Genomic DNA, 23,892 nt, shown 5'->3' with positions numbered 1-23,892 from the left:
ATTATCCCCTTGGTATATTTACTGTCTCCATAAGTGGTCCACTGTCCTGGAATCCTAGTGCTGAACCCCTATTAGTTCTTTTATATGGGGCAGATGCTATTGACGATATTGTCACATACACAAATGACATCCTAGTAGTAGTCCTTGCAGACTCCAGGGCGAGACTTGAGGAAAAAGTGAATGATGTGCTTGTCCAGATGCAGCATTGGTGCAAGAGCAAGAAACTAACTATAGCCGTTCCACATACATACTTCCTCAGAGAAGACTTTCTCTTGCCAGAAATCCTTCCCTGGTGCTTGACGTAATACCTGTCATAGATATTTAGCCACTCTTCTAGACGAGAAGAGAAACTTTCTACAACAGGTAAAATCTGTTCCTCAGAAAGCAGTCAAAATCATGCATAAGGTTGCCCATGCTGGTACTGCTGACCAAAAATTACTGTTGCATGTAGTGCGGCCATATTACGAAGCTATCGTCAACGCTACTGTGGGCTCTGCTGCCAGCGCCTGGGCGCATCGCCTTAGACTAGGCAGCTACAAAACAATACTGTGGCGAATTCAGCGGAGCGTACTTCTGAGGCTCGCCGCTGCCTTTTGCACTACACCTGTAGAGGGTTTAGTGGTGATCTTCGGGCTACGTGACGTGTATGTCGTGGTACGTTACAGGGCACCGCTGTATTGGTCGGGACGCGAGCAATATGATCGTGTGTACGAGATCACAAGGACGTATCTTCCTGATAAAAGACATTTACGACCCTGGAACTGAATGGCAGTCTGACTGGGACCCTAGGAGCACTACGAGACGTGTTTACAGCGTATTCCCAAGCACCTGGAACAGGCTCAAACTGCACGACGTTACCCCTACTTGAGGTGTGGTGCACCTATTAACAAGTCACGGTCCATATCCCACTCATCTGCGTCGAATAGGATGTGGTAACGCACCAGTATGTGAGTGAGGTGAGGAAGGTTCGGCTAGTCATGTCGCTCTGAGATGCCCCTTTTTCAGGTAGAGAGAGAGACAGCAAACAATTAGACTGCGATCTGCAAACAATCATAGGTGACCAACACTTGTGGACTAAAGTCAATATGATAGCACATCAGATATCTAAAAGGCAACTGCTTAATTTTCGGTCTATAAGATCAAGTGGACCCTCTGAGTATCAAAATAATGTCATCAGGTCAAAGAAGCGTTTCCTTAATTATAGGTAATGATAGGCACATATACATTTAATTAACAGAGACATATATATATATATGAACAAATAAGAAAAAATAAAAATAAAATAAAAACGAAACGAAAGAATTCTACGGTCAACCACATCGGTATGCACAGATTCGAGGATTGCCGAGCCAAATAAGTGCCAGTGTGGGTGATGTAGAATAGTGTAGCAACAATATGTTTGGAAGTACGTGTGGTAAACCTCGAGTTGTTCTGAGTCTGCCAGTAACATATTTAGTAATGTAAGATGAAAGTTATTCACTTGAAACTTCAGTTAATTCCCTTTATTTTATGTTATTTTTTAAATTGATTCTTATTTTTCAACTGTTCGGTTTTATTTCTACATTAATACTACCAATCGTTGCAGTTAAAATACATAAAACATTGTACGTCACCATGATTAATGAATATGTACGACCTGTTTAGAGTTTCCAGATAACAGGTCTGAAATTCGTAGTAAAATATTGAACCAAATAGAACTGAATTTTTCCAGTCTTCTATTAGTCCATCTCCTCCTTGTTCCTCTTTCTCCATCTCCTCTACCCCCGCCCTCTCTCACCCTCTCTTTCTCTCCTTCACCCTCAACCCTCTGTCTGCTCCTGCTACTCCTGTCCCAGTTTATGTGCTCTTCCCCCTCTCTGTTCATTTGCTAGTCCTTCCTGTCCATCCGCTCCTACACTCTGTGTCCAAGTCCACCTCCATCCATTTATCTCCTCCTTCACTTCTCTTTGTCCATCTCCTCCTGCCCTGTTTCTCTGTCAATCACTTCCATCCCTCGCTCTGTCCATCTTCTCCTCCCTTCTCCATGTCCATCTCCTCCAACTCTTCTTTCACTATTCATCTCCTCCTCCCTCTGCTCTCTCTCCATTTCCTCCTCTTTCCTTATCCTGTCCATCTCCTCATCCCCCCTCTCGCTGTTCTGTTCATTTGCTCCTCCATCCACTCTTTCTCCTCCTCTTTCCTTTCTCTGTCTATTTCCTCCTCTCGCCTCCCTCTATCCATCTTCTCTTCCTCCATTCCCCTGACCATTGTCTCCTCCCCCTCTCTCTCTCTTCCTCTCCCCTGTCAAGGTACATCTCTTCCTCTTTCCTTTCTTTATCTTCCCATCCTCACCCCCCTCTTTGTCCATTCCCTTCTCTTATCATTCTACGTCGTTTCCCTTTTTTTCTCCATCTCCTCACACACTGTCTGTCTGCCAGTCTTCTCCTGGCCCACTATCACACCCACCCCAGCAGGATGCTGCTGGCTCACACTGCCACAGTATTTATTATGCAAACTAACAAGTGTATCACATTTCACAGCAATAGTTGCAGGGTTTTAGGATAAACTTTCCACCTATGGCTTTGCTTGCACACATGCAAGTCAAATATGTTTCACGTATATTTAAAATTTTGCACGTGTATTTGCAGACATATTTCACTTGTATCTTGAGTGAAATGCGCCCTGCACTTTCATTTTCCCACGGCTCAATGTTTGTGACGTTGTGTCTTCTGAACTGAAGGGAAAAAAGTCGCAGCAGCACAAAATAATTAATGTAGAGATATGAAATCTCGGGAATAAATTTCTTTAGATGAAATATTTAAATGATTAAATTTGCAGTATCACAGTTTGATATAGGTGCGAGGAAAGCAATTGGAAATGTGAAATGCTGAAACGCTGGCATACAAATTAACTGGTGTAAGCCCACAGGATGTCGAATGTAAGCATGCAGACGTGCATGTATTGTATTGCACAGGTTCTGGATGTCAGTTTGTGGGATGGAATTCCATGTCTGTTGCACTTGGGCAGTCAATGCAGGGAAGGTTAATGCTGTTTGTGGATGACGCTGGAGTGCTTGTCCAATGATGTCCCATATGTGTTCGACTGAGACAGATCTGGCGATCAAGAAGGCCAAGGAAACATGCTGACACTCTATAGAACATGTACGTGGGCGAGCGTTATCCTGTTGGAAAACACCCCCTGGAGAGCTGTTTCTGAATGGCCACACAACAGTTCGAACCACGAGACTGACACGCAGTTTTGCAGTCAAGGTACTCGGGATAACCACGAGAGTGCTCCTGCAGTCATAAGAAATCGCACTACAGACCATAGGTCCAGGTGTAGATCCAGAACGTCTAGCACACACACAAGTTGGATGCTGGTCCTCAACTGGCCTCTTTTTTCTTTTTTTTTGTCTAAGGCATTCTTGACTAACAACTACTCACCACGTCCAATATCAAAGGTAGGTAATACTCACGACCGTCACGGCGTGTATTTAAAGGAAACTTGATTTGAAGCCTCATAGTAACGCTATTAGTGCCACTGTAATGCGACTGGCTCGAGATCCGATTGGTTGGTTAATTTTGGGGACGGGACGAAACAGCGAGGTCATTGGTCCCATCGGATTAAGGAAGGATGGGAAGGAAGTTGGCCATGCTCTTTCAAGGGAATCATCTCAGCATCTGCCTGACGCGATTTAGGGAAATCATGGGAAACCTGAATCAGGATGGCTGGACGCGGGTTTGAACCGTCGTCCTCCCGAATGCGAGTCCAGTGTGCTAACCAATATGCCATCTCGTTCGGTCCGAAATCCGAATAGACGTCATTGTTCAGATGTCTAAGCACGGCTACCAACTTTCGTTTAGCCGGCCGTGGTGGCCGAGCGGTTATAGGCGCTACAGCCTGGAACCGCGTGACCGCTACGGTCGCAGGTTCGAATCCTGCCTCGGGCATGGCTGTGTGTGATGTCCCTAGGTTAGTTATCTTTAAGTAGTTCTAAGTCTAGGGGACTGATGACCTGAGATGTTGGGTCCCATAGTGCTGAGAGCCATTTGAACCAACTTTCGCTTATGTCGCACAAGTGTTTCTTGGTGGAGCGATTTCTTTTTTTCTTTCGGCGGTGTATTTCTGTAGTTATATTCGGTGACATATGTACATACTGTCTGCGAAATGTGTTGCGAGTAGAGTTAATAGGATAAAAATAATAAATTAAAATGTCGTGCATGATGCGACAGTTTGTCACTCATCTTTGTATTTGACGTCATATCTCCTCAACGGCGTGTCCTAAATTATACATTTTTGTAGGTACAACAGCATGCGTGTTTATTATTTGGGACGTGTGTTGCGAATAGCGGTAGTAGTAAACAATTACTTGGGTTGAAACTTCATGATTCAAGTGGCACTTTTTCAGCGTGAATAGGGAAAATGTAGTAAGCTACCAACTTTTTACTTTCATCATTACAGCGAGAAAAGGTTTGAGAAAGGTTTGAAATTATGTGTCATGTTTCTTCGAAGTCGTCAACTGTTCCCATTCTGAAATACTGGTGAATAAAGAATGGATGTTCGCGCATAACGAGCTACACTTCTTTTTCACGCGTATCTCTTTGACAGGTAGGTGTTTCTTAGCCCTACAGAGATTATCTCAAGGCAATACGTTGTATGTGTGCAAAGTTTGGTTGACATCGGTCCACTATTTTTGGTGGGTATGTGGAACATACATATACATGTACGTCCATTTTTAAAGTATGTATGGATTCCTGTCTTTGCATGAACAGTTCTGTACTTCCTCCTTTCGTTTGTCAATCGAATTATTTCTTCTGTTACCCAAGGTTTCATCGTAGTTACCTTCCTTGTACCTATGTCTGACTGTGCAACATGTGAGATTGCCGTTTTTAAAGATGTCCACTCCTCTTCAACTGAACTGCCTGCTGTAATGTTCCTTATCGCAGTACCCGCCTCCTTAGCGAACTTCAGACCAGTGTCATCACTTCTGAGTGTATCATATCCCACTTCCTTCCGCTCAGACTCTTCTGTACGAGTCTCCTAAACCTCTGTCGACTCTTCACTGTTACTAAATTATGATACAAGTCCATATCTGCTCCTGGGTATGACTCAAAATTCAGTTTGATTTTGGAATCTCTGTCCGACCACGATATAATAAAGCTGGAATCTTTTCATGTATCTGGATCTTTACCAGGTGCACCTCCTCCTCTTGGGAACGTTAAAAGGAGTATTCGCTGTCACCGTCTGAAATTTATTGCAGATCTCAATTAGTCTTTCCCCTCTCTCATTCTTACTGTCTATCCTATATCCTATATCCTATATCCTTCCCCTACAAACACATTCCAATTACCTGTTTCATATATTTTCATCTCCCTTTACATACTGAATTACTCCTTCAGTATCCTTATAATTATACAGCCTCTGTATACTGATTTTTCGATTGCGACATCGGTATTTAGACAGAAACTATCGCTGTCGATACTGATTTGCTGTCAAAACGGATGAGAACTACCCTATCACCGAACAGTTCACAGTAGCTCACTTCCTGCCCTACTTTCCTATTTACGCATAATCCTTCTCCCTTTACACAGTATTCTGCTGTTGTTCTATTATCATGTGTTCACCTGACCAGAAATCCTTACCTTCATTCCGTTTCACCCCTGTGACCCATTCAGAGTTCTTACATTCCTTTCCTCAACTCGAACGATGTTACTCGTTCGTTGATTATATCTTTTTTTTTTTCCTTATGGTGACCTACCCCTTGGCAGTCCCCTCCCACGGGTTCCGATAGGTGGACTTGTTCAGAATCTTGGCGCCAATGTACAGGTCATGATGAGACTTTTGCAGTTAAAAGTCACATGTCCTGCAGATATACATCAGGCGTCTTTTGCCCAGTGGTTTCCATTGCTTTCTGATTCCTCATGCTGTTGATCATCGCCAATGGTTCCGCCTTTTTGGGGGCATTTTCCCACCCAATGGGCAAGCGAGTGCCCTGAATCTCTGTCCGCTACTCCGTCGGTTTTGACAAGGCCATTGGCTGAGTCAGGGTGACTTGTTATGCCAGAAGTCTTCGGCCAACTTTGCTGGTGATTTTTAAGCGAAATTTATATAGCGGCTGGATTTGAACAAGCAATCGAAGACGTTTCGGCTACTAGTCAAAGTCGCTACCCCTAGACCACAGGCTCTAGAGAAGATGGGTTCACGTGTTCCACATCGACTTCCATTTTTTCTATCACATCATGAGACATGTCCACTTCAGCACAGGAGCCTTTACGTAGTATTTCCACCTGTCCGCTAACTCCTCGGCATTTCACCGTGGAATTCTTCCTGCCGTGTTAGTGTTGACGCCTTTCCTTTTAATTCCATCTGCGTTTGTATTTGTCTTTCAAAATGATGAATCAGTCTTTTCACGACAAGTTCTTTTTCGACTTCTTTCCATTTCTCATGCATCCACTTCGTCTTGGTATCCATGCATTTCCTGCTTATTTCATTACCAAGTGACTTTCACTGCTGTATTCCTGTCATTTCCTGAGTGTTTATATTCTTTCTTTCATTCCTCGATCTGATGTAGTATTTCTTCTGTCACTCGAGATTTCTTAGTATTACCTTCCTTGTACCTTTATCAGTCTCTAGAAGAGGCAATCACTTCTGTGATTGCCCCTTCTAGAGAGGCCAGTTCCTCTTCAACTGAACGGCTTATCCTGGTATTCATTATCGAAATATTTGCAACCTTAGAGTCCTTCAGTCGTATCTAATCATTAGTCATTGGTTCAGTATTCCACCTTTTTCCTCGTTGGATCTTCTGGACGATTCTCGTAAAGTCAGACTACTCTTCATCCTTACGGATTTGTGTTCTAAGTCTACATCTGCTCCTGGGTACATCTTGCAATCCAGTATCTGATTTCGAAATGCTGTCTCATCTGTGCGTCTGGGTATTTTCCAAGAATATCCGTTCGTTATTTTTGAACAGTGTTCCAGGTATTATTATCTGAAAACTATTGCAGAATTCAATTAGTCTTTCTAGTCTCTCATTCCTACTACTGAACCAACATTTTCCCGTCAATCTCTCTTATATTTCTATGGCTCCTCTTGCTTCTCAGTCGCCCTTAATTATTATATTTTGAGCGCGTTTATACACTGCATTACCTATTCAATATTCTCATTTACTCTTTCTATCTCTTCATCTTCTGCATTTGATGTTAGCATGTATACCCTAATGACTATTGTTGATGTTCTATTAGTGTCGAGCCTGTTGTGAAACTCCTACCACTGGTAAAGACAGAAGCTGAAGTAATGAATTAAAATTTTTGCTAAAGCTGGGACTTGAATCCAGATCTCCTCCAGCTTACTATGCAGATGTGTTACCCAGGTCGATGGTGGCTACTCCAGCTGCACAGTTAACCATAGTTCAATGCCCTCCCTAACACAAACTTCAGTCCATTTTAATTTTCCCTTCCTTAAGTCGTCGGTATTGCTGAGGCTCTCCGATATTGAAGTAGCACCCCAGCTTTGTATATAACGGAGAAATACTGCCCGTACCTCATGTGGGAAACCGCGGTTCAAGTCCCAGCCGTGGCATAAATTTTAATTCATTGTCTCGGCTTCTATCCTCGAGACTCAATGTATCTCCACGAAAACGTAATTCCGACAGATCCCAGCATTCAACTGCGCACAGTAGCTCACTTTCTGCCTACACAATTTTATGCTAGTGTTAATATTAGCCATCATTCGTCTGACCAGGAGACATCTTCTCTCCATCTCACTTCATTGACCTCCACTACGCCTAGACTGAGCCTTTGCATTTGTAGTTTTAGACTTTCCAACATCCTTACCACATTCAGACTTTTGACATTCTACATTCAAACTCCTACACTGTTAACATTTCGTCGGTTATTTAATCACATTCTCAACTGCCCCTTCCCAGTTTGGACAAATATCACTCACACAATTCCGCAATATGCAAGAGCTAGCAAATATGAGAATTGTAGCACAATCATTTTGACAGCTCATGCATCCTATGTTGCTGACAAGAATAACATGCAGGAGAATGGAAAAGAAAATTGAGAATGTGTTATATGACAATCAGTTTGGCTTTAGGAAAGGTACAGGCACCAGAGAGGCAATTTTGACGTTGCGGTTGATAATGGAAGCAAGACTAAAGAAAAATCAAGATATTTTCGTAGGATTTGTCGATACGGATGTAAGATGTTCGAAATTCTGAGGAAAATGAGAGAAGGTTCAAACTGCTCTAAGCATTATGGGACTTAACATCGGATGTCATCAGTCCCCTAGACTTAGAACCACTTAAACCTAACTAACCAAAGGACATCACACACATCTATGCCCGAGGCAGGATTCTAACCTGCGACCGTAGCAGCAGCGCGGTTCCGGACTGAAGCACCTAGAACCGGCGGGAGAGAAGGGTAATATACAACAGTGCCAAGTGCCAAGAGGGAATAATAAGAGCCGACGACCAAGAACGAAGTGCTTGGATTAAAAAGGGTGTAAGACATGGATGTAGTCTTTCATCCCAACTGTATATCAAAGAATACATGATGGAAATAAAAGAAAGGTTCAGGATAAGGACTACGGTGAATGGGTATCAATGATGCGATTCGCTGATTACGTTGCTATCCTGAGTGAAAGTGAAGAAAAATTACAGGAGCTGTTGAATGGAATGAGCAGTCTAATGAGTACAGAATATGGAGTGAAAGTAAGTCGAAGAAAGACAAATGTAGCGAGAAGTAGTAGAAATGAGAACAGCGAGAAACTTAACACCAGGATTGATGGTCACAAAGTAAATGAAATTAAGGACATCAAAAGCGGATTAACACTGGCAGAAAGAGCATTCCTGACCAAGAGAAGTCTACTAGAACCAAACATGGGCCTTAATTCGAGGAAGAAATTTCTGAGAATGTACGTTAGGAGCACAGCGTTGTATGATAGTGAAACATGGGCTGTGGGAAAACCGGAACAGAACAGAATCGAAGCATTTGGGACGTGGTGCTACAGGCGAGTGTTGAAAATTAGGTGCAGTGATAAGATAAGGAACGAGAAGGTTGTGCACAGAATCGGAGAGGAAAGGAATATGTGGAAAACACTGAGAATAAAACGGGACAGGACGAGAGGACATCTGTTAAGAGATAAGGGAATGACTTCCACGGTATTAGAGGACAAAAACTGTAGAGGAGAACTGAGATTGAAATACATGCAGGAAATTATTGAGGACGTAGGTTGCAAGTGCTACTCTGAGATGAAGAGGTTAGCACAGGAGAGAAAGTCGTGGTGGGCCGCATTAAACCAGTAAGAAGACTGATGAATAATAAAAAAAAAAGTAGTAAATCGGCTGTGTCCTGTTTCAGGGAAACATGCCCTCAGTATGAAATGAAATGATGTTGGTAGCCCTCAACTACGCGCCCTCCGACTCAGAGTTGAAATATTAAAAGTTTTGGCCGGTTTCGTTGTCCAGGGGCTGGGATACGTAGTTGCCGCATTGCTTGCCACATACTGCTGAGTCTACAGTATACTACAAGAATACACACATGAATCGAATGGTCGAAGGTTTCTATCACTCGGCAATTGCGAATTATGAAAGTAACATATAAATTTATAAATGAAAGATTGCAATTAGATAAAAACTGCAGGTACTATCTTAACGACTTTGAATGATAAGTACGATAGTAGAAGTACTTTTGAGAATGCGGTATATTTCTGCAAAAGACTTATTGGTGTCGTTGGTCCAGCAATTAAATAAAATATAAGTTGAATAACAAGGAAACAATAGATTCCTACTGCACGTAATTAGTTACGAACAACGACATAGCTCGCGAGATACTCATTTCTAAACGCACACTACGTCTCCACTGTAGAAGGCACGGAAATCTCACAAGTGCACAAGTGGGCACTACGGAATATATCTACCCACCGCGACCACGCGCAGACCGCTCCACACTCTGCTAGTCTTTGCCACGACTACGCGCCCGTCGCCGTCCACATCAAAATATCCGAAAATGACGCTCACACGACAATTTCACGTCTAAAAACGAACAATCCGACTAACATTCAATCACGTAAAACTACTCATCACGTATATCCAACATATCACTCATCATCCTAACACTACATCACGAAACACTACTCATGACGCACTCCAAACCCATCATTACAATCCCCCCATCTCAGACAGAAGGTATGGGCTTCAATCAGTCCCGGCCCTTCGACACAAATAGGGGTCCAGAACCCATCCGATACTCCATCCTGTTCGGAACTGCCGTGTCCCGTGCGACCGTCCCTCGCGCCGCACCGTCCACCAGCTGCTCCGTGTCCTCTCCGGAGACGATGCTCCCATCCAGTCTCCCCACCCACGAGCGCTCGCGCCATGTGTGCAAACCGACGCACACACACACGCATATTTAAGCACATACGAAATACTGGATTTACATTTAAATACTTGAAATTAAATAAATATTCCTACGGCTGGACCATAAACACGTTCTAACACACATTATTAGATACATAAACAAATTAAATAAACATATATCAAAGGAATAGCAACAAAAGGTAGGCCAGTAGCCTAATGTCTCTGTGCTTTCTAAACCACAGTAAATATTTAAGCAATTTCTTCATGAATAGTATATATCGGATATAAACAAAGACATAGGTGAATAAATATATTTATAAGCATGCTGATACCGTTTATTTGTGTAACTGTGGAGTACTTATGGCCTGGCGCGATCGATAGTAATCGGCCACTTTGACCTCCAATAACTCATGTACTATTCAAGTTACATGCCTGTAAATCATACCAATTTAGGTTTACACTCATACCATTCTAAAGACACGGCGATCGACAAATTCGGAAGAAGCATTTATATTTTGGAAATTCGTTACTGGTTGTTATGTGTATAATTTACGGTCAGTACTAAACTTCAAACTAATAAAGATATTGAAAATCCGATCACACCATCAGAATCGACGTGCAAATAATAGTAATGTACATATTTCTTTTTGACGTATCATGATTCATCTGGCTACTATTAATTTCTATACGAACTGTGAGATGTCTGCCATTAAGGTTTCACGAAGTCCGCCATCTTTGGCCCTCCCGGCGCAGAGCGCCACCAGCTGTTGCTAAGGTAACGTTTGGGACCATGTGGTTGCTGCCGGGCCGCGGCTTTGGTGAGCATCCTGTGCGGCCGCCCCAACTCCGACCATATAATATTTCCAGGGCGCCGCAACTAGCCCGATACTTCACAAGTTGAATCTGGATGCCATGGCGGAGACTCAAATGGATGTGATCATGGATGCGACCTCAATGTCGTTTAATTCTCTGGTACAGAATTTTTTTGGTAGTAACAACACATGTGCCTGAACTTTACAGTTTTGACTTTTAAAATCCATACCAATATCCGTTGTTTTATTAAGGGAAAAGTTGCTACATATTCGTCATTGTAAATGCTGATGCTTACGTTGTTTACAGGTTCTGCATGGGGCCGAGGGTGATCAGCAGGTACTTCAGCAATGGTTGTGAACGGATAGTGGCCTAGCGTAGCATCTTATGTACAGCTGAAGTAAGGAACTACAGTGTATTCGCTTTATAATAAATAAAAGTTGATAGTCTCCATTGTTTTCAGTGCTGCTCCAGTCCCACAAGCCACGATGTTTAAATTCACAGTCCATAAAATGTCCTACGTATTCCAAACACCAGAAAGATTTGTAAAATTTAAATTATTGATTGCCCCTCATGATGTTTACAGTGTGTTTATGAAGGCGTATATACGCATTGAAAAAGCTTCTGACAGGTTTATAAAATTTCTTTCTTTCCAAACATTGGACGATACACTATGACATCAAAAGTATCCGGACACCCACAAAAACATACATTTTCGATATTGCATTGTTTTTCACATATGCATTTTGCTGCCACCTACTTCCAGGTACTCCATATCAGCGACCTCAGAATTCATTAGACATCGTGAGAGAGAAGAATGGGGCGCTCTGCGGAACTCACGGACTTTGAATGTGGTCAGGTGATTGGCAGTCACTTGTCTCATACGTCTGTACCCGAGATTTCCACACTCCTAAACATCCGTAGGTCCACTGTTTCCGATGTGATAGTGAAGTGGAAACGTGAAGGGACACGTACAGCACAAAAGGGTACAGGCCGATCTCGTCTGCTGACTGACAGAGACCACCGACAGTTGAAGAGGATCGTACTGTGTTATAGGCAGACGTCCATCCAGACCACCACACAGGAATTCCAAACTCCATCAGGATCCACTGCAGGTACTATGACAGGCGGGAGCTGAGTAAACTTGGATTTCATGGTCGAGCGCCTGCTCATAAGCCACACAATGCGCCAGTAAATGCCAAACGACGCCTCACTTGGTGTAAGGAGCGTAAACATTGCACGATTGAACAGTGGAAAAACGTTGTGTGGAGTGACGAATCACGGTACACAATGTGGCGATCCGATGGCAGGGTGAGGGAGGGTATGGCGAATGCCCGGTGGACGTCATCTGCCAGCGTGTGTAGTGCCAGCAGTAGAATTCAGAGGCTGTGGTGTTATGGTGTGGTCGTGTTTTTCATGGAGGCGGCTTGCATCCCTTGTTGTTTCCTGTGGTACTACCACAGCACAGGCCTACACTGATGTTTTAAGCACCTTCTTGCTTCCCGCTGTTGAAGATAAATTCGGGAATGGTGATTGCATCTTTCGACACGATCGAGCACCTGTTCATAATGCACGGCCTGTGGCGGAGTGGTTACACGACAATAACGTCCCTGTAATGGACTGTCCTGCACAGAGCTCTGACCTGAATCCTACAGAACACCGTTGGTATGTTTTGGAACGCCGACTTCGTGCCAGCCCTTACCTACCGACATCGATACCTCTCCTCAGTGCAGCACTCCGCGAAGAATGGGCTGCCATTCTCCAAGAAACATTCCAGCACCTGGTAGAACGTATGCCTGCGAGAGTGGAAGCTGTCATCAAGGCTAAGGGTGGGCCAACATCATACTGAATTCCAGCATAACCTATGGAGGGCGCCATGAACTTGTAAGTAATTTTTAGCCAGGTGTCCAGACACTTTTGATCACATAGTGTACATTTCGTGTACCGGTATTTTGAACTCACTTCGCGGCGGATATCCACTCCTGAGCTTAATTACTGTTTATTAGTTTTTCATTCTGTCTCAACTGATGGTCTCTGGAGTTCTTTCCCTATTTCCTCCAGACTTGCTTACATTTTTAGCTCTACCTATGTTTCGATGATTACTTTACTCTCCTGTCTTGTAAAAATTCTTGTAAAATTAAATTCATTTCAGATGGAATTCAAATGGAATTTCTTAACAAAAATACGAAAATAATTCTCATGCATAGAAAATATTGGCGTCACATTTCATATTCATGAAGGCAGGATCGCACAATTAATTGAACTCGAACTACGTTCTACTGGAGAGACGTACAAAGCAACAGGAGACTGGTAAGCTTTCAAGAGTACAATAACCTAGAGGCTGGTTGAATGTCGTACACGAAGGATGCCGACATAGTCTGTGAATGAGCTATACACATTATCAAGAAATATCAGCATAATTCCTGAAATGGGCCTCCAACACATAACGAGGAAAAGCTTAATCACCAGTCATTTAAAATACGATGGCATATCAGGCATGTAACTAGAAAAGATTTGGAACTGAAGACAAACATTCCGCCAAAACGATATGTTTATTGGCTCTTGTAATTGAGACATTATCTACAACCTGTGTTACTTCATTGAGGAAAGGGTCCACATTAACACTGGGTGATTAAGACATACGTAAAATAACTGATTTCTTGTTGATGTCAGGTGTTGTTAATGCAGTATCAGATTTTTGAAAGTGTTTCTGTTCACTTACGGTATCAAGTTCGTTCCTTGATATAACTGTGTTCCTTTTCTGATAGAAACGAACCATCGTCCAGCTCTTGAAGCAGATCTACAGGAAGACTGTCATTTCATACAATGATAATGCTATACAGGGCCGTACACTAACACTAACACATTCTTCGCTTGCAGCGTTATAGGACAAAGTAAAATATGAATGAAACAAAACCGTCTGGCAGGCAGGGAAATGCTTCTAACAGCAAACTTGTGCTTCCCTTCAGCAACTGCTATACGATAGATGATCCATAACAACGATAAATGTCTGGAAGTAAAAGAACTACACACAATTCATTCAATAAGTACTTCGTAACAGCTGAGGAAATATGTTTTTATCTTATTCATTTCTTTGTGAATGAGGCCAATGGAACATATGAATAACTGACTGGCTGTCCGTAATACACTGAGCCATAGAAACTGGTATAGGCACGCGTATTCAAATACAGGGATATGTAAACAGGAAGAATACGGCGCTGCGGTCGGCATAGCCTGTATAACACAACAAGTGTCTGACGCAGTCGTTAAATCGGTTACTGCTGCTACAGTGACAGGTTATCAAGATGTGAGTTTGAACGTGGTGCTATAGTCAGCGCACGAGCGGTGGGACACAGCAACTCCGAGGTAGCGATGAGGTGGGGATTTACCCATACGACCATTTCACGAGTGTACCATGAATATCAGGAATCTGGTAAAACATCAAATCTCAGACATCGCTGCAGCCAGAGAAAGATCCTGCAAGTAAGGGACCAACGACGACTGAAGAAAATTGTTCAGCTTGTCAGAAGTGCAACACTACCGCCGATTGCTGCATATTTTAAAGCTGGGCCATCAACAAGTGTCAGCGTAGCATAATCAACATGGCCTTTCGGAGCCAAAGGCTCACTGTGATCCCTGTATGACTGTACGACACAAAGCTTTACGTCTCGCCTGGGTCCGTCAACATCGACATAGGTCGGTTGATGACTGGAAACGTGCTGGCTGGTCGGACGAGTCTCGTTTCAAATTGTATCCAGCTGATGGACGTGTAGTGGAATGGAGACAACGTCACGAATCCATGGACCCTGCATGTCAGCAGGGGACCAGGTTGGTGGAGATTCTGCAGTGGTGTGGGGCGTGTGCATTTGAGGTGATACGGGACCGCTGACACGTGCAGATACGACTCTGACATGTGACACGTATGTAAGCATCCTCTCTGATCACCTGCACCCACTCATGTCCATGGTGCATTCCGACGGACTTGGGCAACTCCAGCAGGACAATGCGACACCCTATACGTCCAGAATTGGTTCCAGGAACATTCTTCTGTGTTTAAACACTTCCGCTGGCTACCACACTCCCCACACAGGAACATTACTGAACATATCTGGGATGTCTTGCAACGTGCTGTTTAGAAGAGATCTCCACCTCCTCGTACTCTTACGGATTTATGGACAGCCTTGCGGGACTCGTGGTGTCGGTTCCCTTCAGACATTAGTCGAGTCCATGCCACGTCGTGTTGCGGCACTTGGGCTTGCTCGCGGGGTCCCTACACCATATTAGGCAGGTGTACTATGGCGATCTTCCAGAGACGTTCGTTCACTCTAATAACGCAAGTAATGACTGCTCAGTAAAAAAAATATTGAAGCTGGTAGGCTTTCAAGGGCACTGGACAAAATGTTAGTGACCCCCGTAGACTCATAGCCAATACTGTGTGGCACCACCTCATTTCGCCAAGGGAGAGATTCCAAGAGTTTCTTCGGGTGCACTAGATCAAGCTAGAGACATTCACTGATGTTTGGGAGCCAAAAGCTGTGAGACTGCGAGAATGGTGATTTCACAAACAGCTACAGACGTGTGTTATGGGACAGCTATCGTGTAACGTAGCGGACAGTTCGAGGTACGACACACTGCCGAACTTCAAGTAACCAGAAAACCATGTGACCTGCCCTGGGAAAACAGGTGTTGCCGTATTGGAATATGCAAAGGTGCACCATGTGCTCATAATAAGGTGTAGGAAAAAGTGCAAAACTTGGTATCGATAATGTTGAAATAAAGATCAGCGTTCGTGTTCGAGGTAATGTGACTGAATGGCCGCAATCTATGGTTCGAGAAACACCCATAAAACATCACAAAACCACCTCCGGCCTCAAATATACCGTCCACACGCTGCAGGCTACACGCCTCATAGAGCCGTCGGTCCAATCAACGGCCTGCATTGTTTGAAAAGGGGCAAAGTCGAAACTCGTCGGAACGTGCTACTCCCTCCAGTCATGTAACGTCCAGTTGCGCCGTTGTGCGGCAAATCGAAGACGTGCAGCTTTACATGCCGTTGCGAGGGATGGACTTTATGGACTTCAGCGAAGTTTCCTACTCCAGTTTGCCACTGCGTGGAGTTCCCTTCACAATCACGGCTCAGAAACTGACTGGGAAGGACAAGCATTGACTAACAGCTGACATTTCTGTCGGGTTTGTAGCAATTTTGTGCCGTATTACATGTTTGCGAGATGGAAATCATTCGTTGCAGACATGTTGTAAAATACGCCTTGATACGCCAACAAATCAGGCAACTTCATTCACCGTGTACCTATTGGCAGCTCCAAACACGGCAGCAGCTTTCTGTCACGTCTCCACGCAAACAGATCTTTCGGTGTTCATTCAACACAATCGAGTGGCACATATCATCGACAGTCGCGTCTGCACACTTTGTATCGGCTCTGTTGTGTGCGCAAATCGGTAGGAGTTGTCGCTATGATACAACGTGACGTCACAGCACTGAAGAGTCACTGACTAGAAGATGTCTCCGAGAGTGGGCTCGAATTTTTGAAACCATTATACGGTGATGGTCCAAGGTGTCACAACCTGCAGTCGTTCACACCGGTGGGCCCTCGTCTGTGAGTGATCCATGAAAAGAATTTCTGAATTTCGTGAGTAGGTCTACTAGAGCTTTGAGTAGGTTCGTATCTCGTTACAGGCTTAGAATTCTTTTCTTTTTTAATCTTTATTGAAATCACTTTGATCGTTAATTTTATTCAAATAACAGTTTTAAATGTAACATTTTTTATTCCTTTGTAACGTCAATTTATTTACACTGTTCATTCTTTCAATTGCTCATTTTTTCTTCCTAACATTCTTCTACCACATGGGATACTTGTGCATGTGAATTTAATTATTGTGATTTATTGGTTACGATTTAATTTCTTTCCTTTTATCGTCTTATATTCTCGTCCATGTTATTGCCTTCATTATTTTTATTCCTGACTTTGCTACATACAGTTTTACTTATAACCCTTCTTTCGTCTTAATTTGCATCTGCGTTGTTTTGTGCATAGTGCAATAAGAATTTTTTTGTAAATGTCAATGTGGCAGTTGCCATTCAAAAAAGCTATGCACCTTGTAACAAAAAATATGTTTTTGACACCATACCACAGTCAATAGGAGTAGGTTTGTTTCGTCTTTTGTTTTTTTTTTAATGATAAAATGGCATTTTAAAGCGTTTAAATATTATGATAGATAAATTGAAAATAATGAAATTCACATGCACAAAGATTCGAAGTGGAAAAAGAATGACGGGAAGAAGTAATTACAACAACTGAAACAATAAATACACTGATTAAAGTAACGTGATAGTGGAATAAAAATTTAAAAAATCACTTTCCTTCCAGTTTATTGAATAAAAATAACACTTAAATCAATACTCGATGTTAACAAATTTCTCTTCTTCAGAAATGCTTTCCTTGCCATTGCCAGTCTACATTTTATATCCTCTCCGACCATCATCAGTTATTTTGTTCCCCAAATACCAAAACTCATTTACTACTTTAAGTGTCTCATTTCCTAATCTTATTCCCTCAGCATCACCCGACTTAATTCGACTACATTCCATTATCCTCGTTTTGCTTTTGTTGATGTTCATCTTATATCGTCCCTTCAAGACACTGTTCCGTTCAAGTGCTCTTCCAAGTCCTTTGCTGTCTCTGACAGAATTACAATGTCATCGGCGAACCTTAAAGTTGTTATTTCTTCTCCATGGATTTTAATACCTACTCCGAATTTTCCTTTTATTTCCTTTAATGCTTGCTCAATATACAGATTGAATAACATCGGGGAGAGGCTACAACCCTATCTCACTCCCTTCCCAACCACTGCTTCCCTTTCATGTCCCTCGACTCTTATAACTGGCTTCTGGTTTATGTGCATATTGTAAATAGCCTTTCGCTCCCTATATTTTACCCTGCCATCTTCAGAACTTGAAAGAGAGTATTCCAGTCAACATTGTCAAAAGCTTTCTCCAAGTCTACAAATGCTAGAAACGTAGGTTTGCCTTTTCTTAATCTAGCTTCTAAGATAAGTCGTAGGGTCAGTATTGCCTCACGTGTTCCCATATTTCTACGGGATCCAAACTGATCTTCCCCGAGGTCGGCATCTACCAGCTTTTCCATTCGTCTGTAAAGAATTCGCGTTAGTATTTTGCAGATGTGACTTATTAAACTGATAGTTCGGTAATTTTCGCATCTGTCAACGCCTGCTTTCTTTTGGATTGGAATTATTATATTATTCTTGAAGTTTGAGGGTATTTCGCCTGTCTCATACATTTTTCTCATCAGATGGTAGAGTTTTGTGAGGACTGGCTCTCCCAAGGCCGTCAGTAGTTCTAATGGAATGTTGTCTACTCCTGGGGTTTCGACTTAGATCTTTCAGTGCCCTATCAAACTCTTCCTGCAGTATCATATCTCCCATTTCATCTTCATCTACATCGTCTTCCCTTTCTATAACATTGCCCTCAAGTACATCGACCTTGTATAGTCCCTTTATATACTCCTTCCACCTTTCTGTTTTCCCTTCTTTGCTTAGAACTGGGTTTCCATCTGAGCTCTTTTCTCCAAAGGTCTCTTTAATTTTCCTGTAGGCAGTATCTATCTTACCCCTAGTGAGATAAGACTCTAAATCCTTACATTTGTCCTCTAGCCATCCCTGCTTAGCCATTTTGCACTTCCTGTTTATCCAGGTCCCATCTCCTTAAATTCCCACCTTTTTGCAGTTTCTTCAGTTTTAATCTACAGTTCATAACCAATAGATTGTGGTCAGAGTCCACATCTGTCCCTGGAAATGTCCTAGAATTTAAAACCTGGTTCCTAAATCTCTGTCTTACCATTATATAATCTATCTGAAACTTGTCAGTATCTCCAGGCTTCTTCCATGTATACAACCTTCTTTTATGATTCTTGAACCAAGTGTTAGCTATGATTAAGTTGTGCTCTGTGCAAAATTCTACCAGGCGGGTTCCCAATCCATATTCACCTACTACGTTTCCTTCTCTTCCTTTTCCTACTATCGAATTCCAGTCACCCATGACTATTAAATTTTCGTCTCCCTTCACTATCTGAATAATTTCTTTTATCTCATCATACATTTCTTCAATTTCTTTGTCATCTGCAGAGCTAGTTGACAAATAGACTTGTACTACTGTCGTAGGCGTGGGCTTCGTGTCTATATTGGCCACAATAATGCGTTCCCTATGTTGTTTGTAGTAGCTTGCCCGAACTCCTATTTTTTATTCATTATTAAACCTACTCCTGCATTACCCCTATTTGATTTTGTATTTATTCCTCGTAGCACTGATGTAAATAATGAAACACGGCAGTTCACCTTTGGCACGTGACAACTTCACTACAGTGACCCAACAAGACAATACGTTCATTCTGATAGTGTTCCGAAAACTCTGTGTTACATCTATATCTTTGTACATAAGTCAGCAATCCACTGTATGTTGTATTGTGGAGGATACCATGTACCACTACCAGCGATTTCCTTTTCTATTGCACTCGAAGTGAGGGAAAGAATGATTGCTTACATGCCTCCGCAAGAGCTCTAATTTATCTGGTGTTTGTGATATTTATGCAAAATATATGTTGGTCGCTGTAGAATTTTCTGCAGGCAGCTGTAGCTATTTCATGGGAAGTGTGTCGTCTTCCCTTTAGGGATTCCCATTTGAGTTTATGAAGCGTCTCAGTAGCAGTCTCACGATGGTCAAATCTACTGGTAACAAATCTAGCAGAGTGCTTCTGTATTGCTTCAATGTCTTTCTTTAATATTACTTTCTGAGGATACCAAATACTCTAAGAGTACTCAAGAATAGGGTTGCCTTAGTGTTGTATATGTGATCTCCTTTTGTAGGTGACCTACACGTTCCTAAAACTTTTCCAGTAAACTGTAGCTGAAAATCCACCTTCCTTACTGCTGTTTTAATGTGCTCATTAGATTTCATATCACTTTGCAATGTTATGTGTAGATATTTAACCGATGTGAATTTGTCAAGTAGCACAGCACTGTCACTGTGCTCAAACATTACAGGATTTTTCTTCCTGCTTATCTGCATTAATTTACGTTTTTCTACGTTTAGAGAATACGGCCATTCATCCAGACAAAACAGAAATTCTGTCAAAGTCACACTGTATAACTCTACAGTCACACAAGGAGAACATTTCCGCATATACTACGGCTTCATCATACGGTGAGGAGTAAACATTCTGCAAATTCTTTACTAAACAAAGGGAATTAATAACAAACTCCTTTTCTTATTATGGAAAGAAAGATGTTCCAGCTAATAAACCCAATATCCACCAGCCAAACAGTTTCTTTTTCTCTAAATATTATATGCACCTGCAGATATTAATGGCACTGTATCACTTGGAAGTGAGTCTGTACAGCCAAACTAACTTACCGTGTTTCCATCCAGCTCACATACTCAAAGTGTAACTATGTTCTGACAATTACGTCAAATGCATTTTCATCTTTAGTATGGAATGGAGATGTAGACGAAGAGAATTGTTAACGACTGTGCAGTGGCCAATAGCCAAGTAGTGCTTTTCGCAACCACACTTCTTTCATAGGTGTGGCCCTGGTGGAGTCGGTGCAGCTTTGCCCTCATCTGTAGTGTGCACAGGATCACACGGACCCACTGTCCCACCCGGACTTCTAACACTGGTCTTCTTTTCTTTCAGTGTTCAACCCTGAGGTTGGTTTGCAGCAGAGCGCCATTCCTCTCTTCTGTCTGCCTTTGTCTTCATTTCCACATATGTGTTACATCCAACGTCATTCATGATGTGCTGCATGTGTGATATCCTTGGTCACCCCCGCCGATTGCTTCCCTCAGTAGCTCCTTCTGCTATTGTTCCAATCATTTTGTTGTGTCGTAGGACGTGCCCTACAAGTTTGTCTTTTCTTGTTTAGATGTGCCTCCACAGGCATCTGGTTTCCTGTACTCTTATAAGCACCTCTTCATTTGTTACTTTTTGTCTCTCCAGCTGATCTTCATCGTCCTTCTATAGCACCACATCTCCAGGGCCTCTAGCCGTCTTCTCTCTTCTCTTCCAATTGTCCAAGTTTCACACCCTTATACGGCCACACTCCAAACGAAAGCTTTCATGATTCGTTTCCTCATTTTAAAACTGATGTTGTTGCTGGTGAGTAAGTTCCTCCGCCAGTTAAATGGAATTTTGACCTTTTGTATTCTGGTCGCAATTTCTTTCCAGCTTCTACCATCCCTTGTGATTTTGCTTCCCAGGTAAGTAAATTTCTCTATGACTTCCAGCTCCTCTCTTCCAATACTCATTCTCAGAGGTTCATATTCTGCTCCTGTACTGCATACCATCACTTTAGTCTTTTTCTTCTTTATTCTCATTCCACACTGATTGCATAGAATTTTTTCAATTGTTCTGAGGACTTCCCATAGATCTTCTTTTGTCTCCATGACTATAGCAATATAATTTTCATAACGTCCCATGTCTATCTTCAGCCCACTAATTTTGATACCAACCTTAGTAGTTTCTCGAACTTGGTCTATACCTTCCTAGATGCAAGCATTGAATATAAGAGGAGAGAGAGCACATCCTTGTCTTACCCCTTTTCTAATATCTGCTTCTTGTTCCTGGTGACAGTCCCTAATCTCTGCCACCTCACTCTTATACAAACTGAGTATCACACGGATGTCTTTGTACTTTATTTCACTTTTCCTCAGCACTCTGAACATCTCTTGCCAGAGAACGTTATCAAACGCCTTTTTCAGGTCTACAGAGGCAATACAAGTTGGTTTATTTTTCTGTCATTGCCTTTTGATAACGAGTCTTAGTGGCAGAATCGCCTCTATTGTTCCCAATCCCCTTCTGAAACCAAACTGATCTTCACTCAGCATATCCTCCACCTTCTCTTCAATTCTCTTCAGAATTTCAAGCGGAAGGTTTTAATGAACCGGTAAAAATTGGAACGCAACGGATAAAGCATTTTTTTTTTAACCATTACAGAAGGCACCTATACAGGGCTTAATAGACAGTATATAGCTTTTATTTGCTTTCATGACCCAGAATTCGCCTGGGGTACTGACTGCCACCTATTCTTTATGATGGACGGAGTAAATAATCAGTCGAGGGTAGAGATTAATTGATATTTATGGAATACCGATGGTATTTCAACAACTAGTCGTGTTTCTCTTGATATGTACATCATCAAAACCGGTCTCTAGTTAATATGGTCCAGCTTCGCCACGTAATTATGAAATCGGACAGATGAGCGCAGACCTGGCTTCAATGTAATTCTATACAACCGCACAATTATACCTAAACCCTCGGTTATTACATTCAGTTACTATAGATTACTCAGAACAAGTTCCGCAAAGACAATACAAGCAAAACTAGGTCAGGGTGGAAGAGTATTTCGCAAATGTTTATCAAATCAGTGGGCATTAAAATCCGATACTTTTCCTAGTGGCACGTGTATTTTACTTAACGCACAACATCGCCAACAAATCAGATCGCTATGGGGGTGCACAAGAAACATCACTTCAATGCTGTTCAACCCACATGGCCAAGTTTCAGCAGCCAACAGAAACCCAGAAAAATATGGACACAGACGATTATCCCTTCCCTATTTTACACTCGCTCACAATCGTATGATTATTCATCTTGTACAATATATTTTCAGACCAAAATTACAATTTATCAATGCGGCGGTTGCTCCACGTGGCGCGAAAGCAAATTCACAAAGAAAATGGAAAATAAATAAAAATCTCAAAAACATTACTGTAAATGAAAGAGCAGATTAAAATACATTGAATGAGTGAATTTCCGTTAAGCACAGAGCAGTAACGTGACCGTGAGCTTAAGGCACATGGTGCGTTGCCTGAACAAGGCACTGACGCAAGGTCTACTGAAATTCGAGTAAATTAAGAACATCCATTCCCTTATGGGGTTCAGTGGTAATCTCGCACCTGATTTCAACATCTGGACTTCATTACAGAGCAGATTTGAGACAATCTAATACCTATGTTAACATTACCAAAACGAGAGCTGCGTCTCCATGTCTGTCCAGCACCACGACCCAGGAACAAGTGCTCTTCCAACCGAATTCGCCTAACCGTTCCGCTTACAAACGTGGTGGGGGTGGCGCGCCAACCTGACAGAGCCAGTACGCGCGCCTACGTGTCATCTTTGCCCTGACCTGCAAACTTGGTCTCTGCTAAACTTGTTCACGCTTGGTTGGTTGGTACTACCCTGAGCCAGGACGACCATTCGTGCAGTGTTACAATCTGTGCCTAAAGCTTTCTGGTAGTTCTCACATTCACTCATTTATACCGTCCAGGTCGCACAAATGAAAGGAAACTGGGAAACATGGGACACAGCATAAAAAAATTCAGTAAATAACACTGTTTAGCCCATTCTCTCGTTTTTGACACCAGCTGAGGTATTACCTGCAAGAGAAGAAACTCTTGCTGATAATTTCTGCGTGCTACCAATTTAATAAAACATTGGAACGGTACAACAAGTTCCGTTTCATCACACTCTGGTATCTTCGAAGAAAATGGACTTGGGGCTGTCTTTCCGATGGAACGACAGTCCAGAACATTTTTCAATAATTGATGCCACGGGGAGCAGACCCTAATCTCCACGCTGCACCAATCCTTATATATATATATATATATATATATATATATATATATATATATATATATATATATATATAGAGCC

The 23,892-nt window shown here is 42.3% G+C and overlaps 1 long non-coding RNA gene across 1 annotated transcript in view; it reads left to right on the top strand.

Moving 5' to 3' along the window:
• LOC126232123 (uncharacterized) overlaps positions 1–11,598 on the top strand; it is a 32,090-nt gene extending 20,492 nt beyond the window's left edge. Inside the window, exon 3 of the long non-coding RNA XR_007544667.1 lies at positions 11,459–11,598. This is a non-coding gene — a long non-coding RNA (uncharacterized LOC126232123). The remainder of the gene's footprint in view (positions 1–11,458) is intronic.
• Positions 11,599–23,892: the final 12,294 nt, after the last annotated feature.

This window comes from Schistocerca nitens, unplaced genomic scaffold, assembly GCF_023898315.1.
Source record: "Schistocerca nitens isolate TAMUIC-IGC-003100 unplaced genomic scaffold, iqSchNite1.1 HiC_scaffold_431, whole genome shotgun sequence".
NCBI lineage: Eukaryota > Metazoa > Arthropoda > Insecta > Orthoptera > Acrididae > Schistocerca > Schistocerca nitens.
This window is presented reverse-complemented; position numbering and strand designations above follow the sequence as displayed.